Source organism: Prorops nasuta, unplaced genomic scaffold, assembly GCF_024137725.1.
Source record: "Prorops nasuta isolate Cenicafe-Biocafe unplaced genomic scaffold, Cenicafe_Pnas_1.2 PNAS00003, whole genome shotgun sequence".
In the NCBI taxonomy this organism is placed as follows: domain Eukaryota; kingdom Metazoa; phylum Arthropoda; class Insecta; order Hymenoptera; family Bethylidae; genus Prorops; species Prorops nasuta.
In genome coordinates this window covers 12,850,680-12,863,686 of record NW_027116800.1, presented here as the reverse complement: position 1 = coordinate 12,863,686, position 13,007 = coordinate 12,850,680, and the positions used below count along the sequence as shown (strand labels likewise).

Below are 13,007 nucleotides of genomic sequence, written 5' to 3'. Positions count from 1 at the left end.
ACAGAGACTGTCTGTATAAGGGTAGTATATTATACTGTAAATGAATCTCAATAAAAGTTTATTATTTGCTAGTGCGATAAAGTGTTAGCGAAAAAGCGGATATATGGTGAAAAAAATTGGTGGGAAAAGGACGATTGGTACCTTTGTTGGCCGCTATAGGATAAGCTTTGAACGAGCACGGGTTTGTCCGCTGTCTGGCTTGCGCACGGATGAAAGTGGTTTCGCTCGCTGTTGGGGTCTAATAGAATATCGAAGATAGGAAAATTCAGATACGCCATCGTACCATTCATACTTGTTCACGAATATGTAAATTCGCGCTTATCCCCCGTACGCCTTGGATCGCTACGGTTATTTTCGATGGCGCAGCTCCGGATTTCATTCACGAAATGCCGGATAACCGCGAGACAGGATGCACCTGCAAAGGAGCTTCTCGTTTAAATATAGCAAAACGAATGGCCAAACTGCCCTGGATTTTTTTTATCTAAACTTTGGTGCCTTGACTTCGTATACCCATACCACGTAGGTACATGCATTTACGTAAATACTTCAGATGACGAAATCAAGTAAAGGCGACAATTGTTAAGACGTATTTTAATGAATGACTCTTTTTAAGTTAATTTAGCTCTCGTAGTTGAACTATAGGGATTATCGGTGAGCTTTTGATTGTTGATTCGTATGCGGGTAGCTCAAAAACGTGTAGCTATTTCTGCGTTGTTTCTGACGGTTTTACTCTACATAAATAAAACAATTTATATATACAGCGGAAAAAAATCGAGAGATATGTATGGCTGATAACGAAAAATATATAAAACTTTCCAAAACCTAGGAGTAAATTAATTCTTAGGTTTCATTCGTTTGAAGTAATTGACGAAAAGAAGAGTGGGTGCATAATATTATTTAAATGATGTGCAGATTAAATATATATGTGTGTGTATTAAAGCTTTCGTAGCGGGGTTGCGCTCGTTAAAATATATATCGTCATAAGCCAGCCGCTGCTACCATCCACCTGTTTCGCCATCCACGTGGGAAAACCGATGATATACGGATATTGTTGGCCGTAATCGTGCTCGTTCAGAAGCTCGAAAGTTCAAAACGAAGTTAAGATCAAACGAGCTTGCTGGATTTTGCACTGAGGTTGATTCTAGAATAAATTTCGACGGACTTCTCTACGACCGAAACTCTTGTGGACGTAATCTACGTTTGCTGTCTCATCTACTGTTTCCTACCGTCCGTACGTCCCCCTGCTTCCACTCCTCAATTCCACTATACAACCGAATGGTCCTCGCAGTGTGTGACGCATATTCGAACTCTTCGCGCAAGCACATATATTAAGGATTAAAGTTCGTGCTACCCTAGGAAATCCTTCTATTTTCTGTGTGTGTGTGTGCACAACTATTTCCCAATATTTTATTATCCCACACTTCTCCTCTCAACTTTCCCCAATTTTCCTATATAATATACTCATCTAATTCAACGCAATCGCATGGAAAATAAAACTTTTAGCAAATTCTCTTCCTTTTTGTTAGTCGAATAACGCACTGTGCCATGAATGAAGGTTCGAGGATAATAAATAAAATTTTGCAGTAAGTAGACAAAAGGATTACAAACGTCAGCTTTTCAACGTGCGCTAATTCATTTCGCTGCAGAATATTCAATGGCCCGTTGCTTTATTAACGTCGGGAGAGGGATTTTTTTGCGCTCTCATTCGTCACGACAGCAGCGTGATATTCAATTACGCGTATTATATAAGCCCAAGGTAAATAATAATAATAATAATAACATTAATAATAATAATGATACACGTTTCCGTAAACAAGATTTATTAAACATGGCAATTCGGTCTACAAAGCAATTCGGTGTGCTGACGAGCGTGTATCACCTCTGTGAATCAGCAGAACGCAGCATGAATACGTGAATATTAGCACGAGTGGTGCGACGAGTCGACGACGATGGAAAACTTTGGCTGTAAACTTATCGAGCAACGAGCCGCGGCATAGGTTATCCCCAAATAAAAATCTTTTTCCATCAGATTTTCGCAACGGTCGCTCCATAAATGTTCTCACACATGCACACATACTCAGAGACATAATCCCGTCGCGTTTTGCCTCTCACCCACGCAAGACTTCCCTTCGGAAGGGGTCCACTAACGCACACGCTGCAACTTTGCCCTGTTACGTACGTGCGTCGCGCATACTCGCACCCACAAATGAATGATATCACTCATACTTAGACGAGAGAAATATCGCGGGAGCCCTCGATACGACCGTTTATATATCCACGCATATCCGTAATGCTCTTTGGTGTGCCCGGATCTCGCTCGCGTGCTTTGTGGTGAGGGTGCATTTACATAGACACTGTGAATACCGATGGTATAGGGAGAGTTTGTCGAAAGAGCCGTCCGTAATGGACAAGTACACCTACACACAAACACAGAGTGCAGAAGCGAGAGAGCGAAACGCGACAGCGTCGACTCGCGCGCGCGTATTCCTATACTGCAAGGGGATGAGCAGGGAAATCGAGGAAATAGAGTATAGAGTACAATGAAACGAGAGGGGAATCGCATGGGACAAAGACGGCAGGCCCATAGTACGCCAAACAAGGAATGGGGAATGCGTAAGCTTGCGACTTGTCGTGAGATAAAGAGAGACTCTGGAGGAATGGGAGGGGAGGGTACAGGAGAGCTTCCGTAGCTTATGAATATCGTATCAAGCTAATCCTCCCAGATTGTGGATAAGTCAGGCGTGCAGTGGTGGAATAGCCCCATGATCGCTTCATTCCGTCCAAGGTTTTAAGGTCCTAGCTTCCAGGGGGATTGGTCGGAATGGAGAAAAATGTATACGTGTGCCTGTGGAAAAATCGACTATACAAGCGCTTTCCAAAGCATCCATTGCAGTGACCCGAATCCCTCCTTCTTCTCCCACCTCCGTTCTCCAAATGATCCTTTGCACTTAGGATTATTATTTATGTTATATGTATATATATATCGTGCTAACTGATTCATGGATATAAGTTTGTTTTATATATATGATATGTACGTCACGTGATTTGTGGGGAAGCACAAACAGCTTCGTTTTCCAGGGTGGCAGCATTATTGCTCTCTAGTGAGACTGTTTAACTGGAAGAAGCTGCCGATGCTTTCAGGAAATTCAGTCGTCGACGGTTCGTTACTTCATCTGATGATGTTATTTTGGTGGTAGTGGGTGCTGTGCAATGCGACATTATCGTGGGAGTTGACGGGATTGGTCGAACTACTCGACGATAATTGTCAGATTGCTTGTAATTGCGAGCTCTCGAGACGAGTAGAGCAAAGTAGAGTAGAGTAGAGTAGAGTAAAGAGGAAAGGAGGGAAGAAGAATGGGTGAGAGATGGCGTATCGTCGAAGAGTAAGCGAGAGAAATCTAGAGAGAGAAAGAGAGAAGGCGGGGGAGGGGGGAGTCGTTATTGGCCGTTGCTATCCAGACACAATACCTCGTAGAAAACGAGTATTCCATGGGATAATGGGTATGGGGCTCCTTTTTTCTTGCTGAAAAAGGATCCTTGCTTCTTTTCTTTCGATCGATCCCAGCTGCGATCAAAGTCCCTCCCAATCGGATGTGCCTGAATTCAAGCATTGCCTATGACCTATTACCATGACATCTCTGCCTCTCAACCACTTTCCAAATTGTTGAAATTATTTTAATGATTTTCATGAAATTTATCACTATACACTTCCTTTAATTTTTAACCACTTTTCAAAAGTGTCACGAATTAAAAAAAATGTAAATTTTACTTTGAAATTTGGTCATTGCCTCCAACATCAAATACTATTATTATTCACTCCAGTACACGTTTTAAATAACGTGAAAATAGTATATAGTTATAGGAGGGAATGAATTTTGAGGAAAAGCTGGTTAAAATGATGAAACCATCGAGAGTATGCCGGTAAACTTGGGACTAAACTTCATCGCGATATTATGTAGCTTTGAACAGGTATTATTGACTTTGCGTAGGGATCAGCGTGTATCACACACTTACCGGCTTTCCATGTTGACACGTACAAGTGCACAGATGTTTGAATGTGTGTAAGGTCAGAAGCAACGCAGTGTAGCCAGAAGGTATATTATATATTGCCGGCTGGGAGCACACGAATAGCTAAGTAAATATATCTATCTGACATAGAGTCGTAGATGTGGGTGTGAAGGGCAAAGGTGTAGAAGCGTGTGGATAAATCCTGGTAATAAAGTGTAAACGGAACGTACATTATAGTATACCGAATCCGAGAGTCCTGCAAGAGTCCGGAGACTCGAATAGGAGAGGATCGAGGGAAAGTGCGACGGAGTGTAAAACCCAAGAGCCTCCATAGGTGTCCGAGGATTAATAAAGCAGTGGCTACCCAACTAGTTTCCTGCCATGTGGCGTCTCCCAAAATGACGCCAGCAGCCATACCCATACCTGATCTATGCGGCAGAAATTGCATTCCCTGCCAGTGCGAGCATCGAGAAAAGCAATGTGCTATCGCTGCATGGCCTCTGTAGTCGGTATATTTGTGCGTGTATTGCTAAGTGCTGTCAATCTCTCTCTCTCTCTCTCTCTCTCTCTCTCTCTCTCTCTCTCTCTCTCTCTCCCTCACCAACATCAAACTCTCCAAGTAGCACGAATCAGACTCCCAACCGAGATAATGCATGCAAAGTACCTAGAGCTATATGTATTAAAACAGTAGGAAGGACGGACCGAGCAACGTCGAAGGTATACTAATAAAACGAAATGCATGCCAAAGCTTTGGTTCACGTCAACCCATATAACAAGGAGACTCCTGATAATAGCTTTATTGATTTAATGAACATCTTAATAACAAGCATTCGAAATTAATTAAGCCAATGAGTGATGCCGAGAATATATAAGTTGCGTTGTTTGAATAATAATGAAGTCCGGTGTTCGTGGAGCGGTGTGGTTGAAAGGGAATGATTACCGTAATAATCAGACGGCTAAAATTTTATGGCTGTTCGTAACAAGTTTACGGCCGAATAGACGAGAAATAACGGTGGCGTAAGGTCCAGGGCGAGAGTGTATTGGCTGTACATACAGCGTTATACGAGCATGCACACATAAGCTGTAGGAGTATTGTTGCTCAAATTTAAGGTGATTTATGATCGATTCGAGACGACACTTTTCTTCCGTCGCGTCGTTTCGGCTAGTGGTGTTCCTCGCGAGGCACGGGATAACATGCAGAAAGCGTGATTCGAGCTGGAAAGTTTATAGGTTTGAGTAGGTTTTAGTCGGACTGTGCAGTCGGGCCAACATTATCCTCGGCGACGCTATAGTAATTAACCGCGACAGCCAACAAAGCGGCATTTAACGGCATTTAGCTGTATTCGGAGCTGCCTACGTACCGATAAGGTCGGTAACAATGCTCCAAATCCAGCATTGTTCGCTTCAGTACCACCCAGTCGGCTTAATTACGACAAAAATCTCTTGACGATTGTTTACTGCAAGCTATTCGGCTATACGCGCGCGCCAAACAGGATTACTTTCCACTTTCACTCCCATAAGATCATCGAAGCGAGCCACTTATATAGTCCTATATACATTCTCAATGCTTCCTTCCTTCCTTCGCTTTTTTACTTCATTGTAAGTCTAATATAAATCATGCTTTCAAATTATTCTCCAAAGATTTTGCTAATTAAATGTTTTTGTTCTGCTCCGCTGTATATATGCATAGACAATGGGCGAAAATCGAGGAAACTTTCCTAATGGCCGATTTTCACAGCTAGGAGAAATATGTCTGGAAAACGAATGCAGTCGTAAAAGTCGAAAAGTATTTTTCTTTCTCCGGGAAGAGTCGGTTAAAGACACGGTTGGTATCTGGAGTAAAATCGGGGATTTAAGTAGGATAAATAAAGAGCAAGCGCGTTCGAAGATGGAGGGGGTTCGTGTAAGCAGCCAATTAACGTGAAAAAAGGAAGGAAAGCAGAGAAAAACGCAACATTTAATTCTTGCCCTCCTCCCCTATCGCAGACGCCCTCTGTCCTCGTTCGGTCCCCTCTTCCGCCTCCGTTCCTCCCATAAACAGTTGGTCCCAAGCGAGGGGCCCGCTTCGTGCAAAGAATATCTGTGATCTCATAGCCAGTAATGTTCCCCGAAAGGAGATAAGTGAATTCGCGGCCAGTGCGATAAGCTAGCGCAGGCTGGATAAAAAGCAGTTTACGGAAAAAGGGAGAAGCGAGACGAAGGGGGGATGGTCGGAAAAAGGGCTGCACGACACCTTTTTATCGCAACACGACATTTCCCGCTAGATTATCCACCGACGTACCAGTGATTTTCGCGCTGTTTTCACATGACGAGCAGTCAGTGATCCCTCATCCCCACTTCATTTCTCTCTGTCTATTTCTCGCTCTACCAATTTTAATAATCTCTCCGTGCACACAGTGTCCCTGAATATTTTACGAAGTGATCACAATGCAAATCTGAAATACGGATATGGAAATAAGTGAAATATACGTACACGATCGTGCAAAGTTATAAAGTATTAACTCTATGTATATCTATATTCCGGTAATAAAACGAAAAACAATTTTCCTATTTCAGCTCTTGCTTAAATTTTCGTGTAACCAGTTAATCCTTGGAAATTAATAGTTCGTTAGTAGCTGTGCAGGAATATTCGTGAGAAAGTTCGCAGGTGAAGCTTTTGGTCGTTGGTGGGAGGTAAAGTAGTTAAATGCAACTTGACCATTATTGGCAGAAACTGCAGTATAGCTGTATACGTATATAGAAATAATTGAATAGAGAAATGGAGCAGTAAGAATGTGCAGGGGATATATATAGATGTATAGGGTATTGGTCGATGGGTAATGGAAATTGTGGGGGAAATAAGGGCTAGTTACGGGTGGAGCGATGGTGAAGGTGGCATGAGGGAAGTCAGGAAAAGCTACGGGAAGTGGACAACTGATGCGAGCGTGGGATGCGATGCGACGGTCCTGTAAGGGAGACAAATCGGTTTCATTACGACCCCTTCTCTTCTACTACTACCTGAATGCTGGGTGCACGCACGAATCACGCCATTCCTGACCACATTTTCACTTGGTTTCCGTCCACTCTCCTATACCACGTTTATCGCGTCTTATTGAAAAAGAGAAATAGGAATTAAAGGGTGGAACAAAATGTTTTGTACTCTCCTGTAGTGTATGCCAGCCAGCCAGTGCTTTATCTCTTATCAGCAGACTGAGTGGAATTTAATTATTTCAATAAATTCCCTATTTAATTTGAATCCATCCAACTCCCAAGAGCTGTCAAAGTCCTTATGCTCCCCCTGCAGTGCGGCCACGCGTGAGCGCATCAGGAATCCTCCCATCTCTTAACGCCGCGAAAAAGAATTTGCCTCCCTAGTGTATTCTTTCTGGAGTTGAAGGACCCCTCTTGACGAAGAAATTCACCGAACTCAGGGTGTAGAGTTTTCAGAAACGCGTGTTACTAGTTTGCTTCTTTTTTTTGGCCTTTCTATCATTGCTATAGGTTCTATTCCAGCACACGGTTGCTATCCACTTGCCTGATCCTTGTTCAACGAATATTCTCCGCATGACACAAGGTTACCAACTCTTCCCTCATATTCACCGAGGAACGAGACAGCGTTGGTTGCGTGCGAGCAAGCGTAATAAAGCTGCAGCAGTTATTTAAAAGAGAGATAGGACCGATTATATGGATGACTCGACTAATCTCGAAATCCTAGATTTGCACTTTAATAAAGAAATCTCAGTCTATTTATCTATTTATTCAGGTCTCTCAGGGTTTTGCTGGTTATAGCCTGATCCCTAGACTGAATCCATTCTCTGCGAGCTTGTCGGCTCTCCTCCTCTCTTCCAGACTGCGTTCCCTGCTCTCCGGAGAATCATCGTTCACGACCCTCTCGGCCCTCCTGCCACTCCTGCCTTCTTCTCTCCCGCTTCACCTCCTCAACGAGGAACCCGCATAGGTTCGAGAGAGAGCCTTTATGACTTACGAGGGAGCTAGGGGAACCCAGGCAGTTACCCGGTTTCCACCGCGCTCAAGTGCCACGAATGGTGAGCAAGAATGCATAGGTATACAGAAACAGAATGGGGAAGAGACCGAGGTGGGATTATACCCTTGAAAACTTGGTTAGCCTAATTCATCCAAGGGCTTAATTTGGAATAATTAATGCTTGCCTTAGATTGGACGCTCCTCCATAAAGTATTCCAGCCTTGTAGATCGATTTCTATTATTAATTCAGCCAACGAAAGCAATAATGTCGTGCTGCTCCGGAAGTAACTCAAGGAAGCGAAGGATGGTCTCCGAACGCCAATAAAATACCGTCATACCGCACACATACACGGTATACATAAAGTGCCAGGGAAAAAAATTATGGAATAATCCTACGCTGTCTGATTTAACTTACACCCTTGAAATAATGGTCGCATAAAATACGGAGAAAATCATGATCCTGCAATAATATTTCTCCTGTGCGTTTACCACTATGTTATTATAGCAGTACAAATACTATAGTATCATGACCATGACTAAGCAAGCCAAACAGTATTTAAGAATCTGATTAAATGTTACAGCGAAAAATTGGGGTGAATTACAAAAGAACTTTATACTCGGCGTATACATACGTACGTATCTCTTTCCGAACCAATATACAAGTTCCGCTATCTAAAATTCTATTAGTAGCAATATTGATTTAGTCCTGTTGAAACAATATTTAGTCAGGACAAGAAAGAAATTCGCCCCGTTGGATATTCCGGCCCTAGGGTTAATTCGGAGTAAATAGCCTACACCCTCAGATTGACGATGGCTGGAATCTTTCCTACCGATCGATTCCTGTGTAATTCGTCCAAGTGCTGCGGAGGCCATTGGAGGAAAAGTTTAGGTGAGCGGGTTGCTTGCCGAAGGAAGGAAAGGGGGAGGAATGTTGAAGGGAGAGTGACTTGAAAAGTCATGGACGTCATAGGCCGAGGGTAGATACAGAGGACGATATCGTCGACCTGGCGTATTTGCCGATAGAGGCCGGGTTGCTCGCCACCGAACAGCGCGGCCGGTGGATTAAAAGCTACGAGCCCTTTCCAGGGTAGCGCTGTGTGCATGGCGAAACCAACACACTATATGTATATATAGGAACCCTACTAATCGATACACGCACAAAGAGCGACGTAGGATGAGCACGGAGTGGATGGAAAGCGAGGGACAGAGAGTCAAGCTACGTAGGCGACGTGTAGGGTACACATCGTTGCTCAAGTGACTCTCTCGGCATTGGTGCGAGCTGACAAGGTGGTAGAAAGCGAATGTCATGGTCTTGGGGGGAAACGTCGATAGTGGACAGAGTCCAAATTATACGGATATGCTTATGGTAAAGTGTACGATACGGCAGAGACAATGAGAGTAACGCTGAAGGGAATAACGATGAAAAGGAGCCAGAGGAAACATGAATCTCGACGGAAGAGCTAATATAGTATAGTGTCGAGAATAGGAGTTTCGGCTAATGTCAGCTCTTATCTCAACGTCACTCTCTATTCAAAGCAAACTTGTACGTGAGAAATACGCGTGTAACGGCTAATTGCAGAATTTTGTTTGGAATCTTTACGACCCTCATACCATTCCTGATGCTTGCATGATAATATATACGTATACCAAATCTCCGACTCTATTTTTGCATTTACGAGATGTATCCTGTATCTACCAATGATCGAGATAAGCCAATATATTCTATGCTTTATTGATGCTAGACTATAAATCTCGTTTGATCGTTCCATTCTGGGAATGTTTCCAATTAATTTCTATCTATTATGTTGACATTGGTATAGACGAGTCGTAGAGCAACGTTGTTAATATATCTTTGAAGAAAACATCAGAATATCCAGCTTGCAAATACGAAAGCCTGTTGAAAACTGACTGTAGATTGATAAGAATAATGAAAAGAGTAATTAAGTCAAACTCATTGAATGGTAAGATAATTAAATTGACTCTGAACACTGCTGATTGGTAAAAAGCTCTCTACGTTATGGTAGTGACGATTCTTCCAAGTCAGCAGTTCGTTTCTCACGAGGCAGCCAAGGAGTCCAGGGAATTCTATTCCTCCGCTCTTGTGCAACCGCCACATTGAGGACACGTGCTGCATCATAGACAGATCTTTTCGTTGGAATTGAACAAACTTTGACGACACTAATAGCGACTCGCCGCCTCACTTACGTTCCACGTGTGTACGACTTTCTTTGGCTAGGCTATCGATAACATCTGTTTGACGTACAATAACGTACGTGAGGCACGCGTTATTCCTCTGTCACTCTGTCTTCCACGATATTCGAATTTCTAGAGAAGAGAAATATTTGCCAGATGATCCAACCAACTTTTTCGAGAGTCTATCTATCGCATCTACTAGTCGTCACTTGGAATATCACGTGGAGAATATCAGGTAGAGTGTTTGATCAATGAAACCGTACATTCGCGCAAACGCTCGTCGCTCCAAAGTACTACATATATATAATATATAAGAATAATCACAAGCTTAAATATATATAGTATATAAACACGACCATATTAATCTTAAGTTTGATTTTTTGCTTATCTTCTGGGATTGGTGAATCAACCGTGACGTGTCACTCGTAGCGACGACAAGCCAGGAAATTTCGATATCTCCGTTGTTACGTTCTGATTATGCGCAATGTTATCGCAACTAAGGCGTAACGACGTCGTTTCTCGCTTGCCATAGCGCGACGGCAATAAGGACAATTTGCCTGACAGAAATATCTTAAGCAGAGACGGGCAACGGAGTATGTCGTTGAAAACACGAGTATTATATTGCTGAAACATCCAAGAGACACCAAAATATTCGTTGGCGCGTTGAAAACGTCTTCCTCATCATATGCCGGGGAGGCGCGGCGGCGTGCGCGCGCGCGCGCGTGCTAGGAAGACCGAGGAGAGTAAAGGAGTTGCATGCACGGTGTAGTGGAAGTGGAATGGATGGGAGAGCAGGGGGATAAGGGGATTGAAGAAGCAGAAGCAGAAGTAAAAGCAGCTAGCAGAAGAAGAAGAAGAAGAAGAAGAGGGAAGGAGAGGAAAGAATGACAGGCGGCAGAACGTCTTTCGGTTGGTCGAGGCTAATGAGACAGTTGGGACACGACTCAGCATCGCGGTCAGGTGCTTGATCTCGCGATACCAACGGCCTCTACCACTCCCAGTCTCACTTTTCAAAGCCAGCAACATTCTCAAAAGACCTGTCTGCTCTGTGTGCCTCCTTCCAGCTCTTCCATCCTGTCCCATCCACCTATCTTTGCTCGCATTCCTCGCCATCCTTTCCACGCTTCCAACCAAAGTCCCTCACCCCTCTTACGTGTCTCCAATTACACTTAATTACTATATATATATATATATATATATATATATATATATATAATTCTGCTGGTAACGTGATTCTCTGCCAATTTCAGTTGCGCATGGTTTAATTACCATGCGAATTTTTTTAACCACCTTACATCGTGGGGGATATAGATAGGATTCGATGAATAATCCGCTTGCAAGACAAGCGAGCTTATTGTAGCGCTCGCCATTAAGTTTGCCACAGGATTACGTAGTTGGTAGAAGAGCTTTTGCTCTGGCGATGAAAGCTTTTTACCGCACAGCGATCGAGTTAGCTAGCGCGGCTTTGTCAATCAGTCGCTGATTGGATTAATCTTACCGTCTGCGCTCGGATTCCGGGGATGATGACGCGCGGACATTGACGACCCGACTAAAACTTGATCGCGACGAAGCGTGAACGTCATATTTTATACGTCTGCCTTCCGTCAAGAAATCGTCCTCGTCTTAATTAACCTCGCTATAATTAGAGCGCGCTACATACTCTGCGATCACTGCACTTTCATTCATAATTACGCTTTTGCTTGGCTCGAAATACGATTCGCGGTACTCGTGTGCCAACAGGGAAAAAACATATTTTCTATTTTAGTCACACGCGTAACAGGCAACAAGCCTTCCGCTAGTTTCTCATTCGAAACAAATCGATAACACGTTTCAATTTGTAACCGCCGATGCTTCATAAGGCTATTGTTAATATGGACGTTTCAGTTTAGCGTACACACACACATATATATATATATATATTTATATTATTCGCTACCATATTGCTGTGCATGTGTGGATCGTTCGACTATCGAAAATCCTGAGGTTTTCGTCGTTCTCGAACCGGAAACGAGGACAAATAATTTGCAGCGTTTGATAGTCGCGATATCGCAGCTCGACTAGCCATCAACGTTTGCAAGTAACTGCAACAATGTTTCAAGTTGTAGATTCTAGATAAGGGGTAACGAGCATTCGATGAAACATTATAAATCGTCCTTACTCCTGTAATTCGAGTCCATTGAGAGCGAACGTTTTGTTCTGCCCCCCTCCTCTCCCCGAGCTGTCAGCGTCCATCTATCAGTATCGAAATTGCCTCGTCATCGTTTATACGAGGCTCTATCTTATGAATAAAAGTACTATGATATTCACGAACCGCAATTGCAATCCAGCCATTTATCGCTGCTAGTATGGTAGCGGTTTTAAGCTTCGGATCATGGCATAATGAGTTTAAACTCACCACATATTGCTAATAATTGCACTAGATAAACTAATAAATTGCTATAACATTGGCAGCTTTGGCGTAACCAAGCATTCGTCTAACCAATTCATAACCTTGTTTATACTAACAATATTTACATCTGAAATTATCCATATAGATTATTCTTAGCCCCCTCGTTCGTGTGCCTCGTTATTAATTTACATATGTAGATATTTAACTAAAAACCATATTATGCGTTTCTCGATAATACACTATGATTAATGTATCCCACACTGAAATTTTACCTTGTTTGTACAAACATTAAAATACAAAATGAATGAAAGGAAATTTGACTTTTTTGACGAAATGCAATAAATGGATTTTTGAAAAGGGATAAATTTGTCATGAAAAAGAGTGAAGGAGGGATGATTGTTGGTGGATGGAGAGGTGAATTGGAAACAGATTGGAGAGATAGAAATAATCAAAA

At 42.8% G+C, this 13,007-nt stretch overlaps 1 protein-coding gene across 1 annotated transcript in view; it reads right to left on the bottom strand.

The window, feature by feature from the left end:
- LOC136786220 (roundabout homolog 2-like) overlaps positions 1–13,007 on the bottom strand; it is a 318,430-nt gene that overhangs the window by 145,714 nt on the left and 159,709 nt on the right. The gene's annotated exons all lie outside the window — the stretch shown is intronic.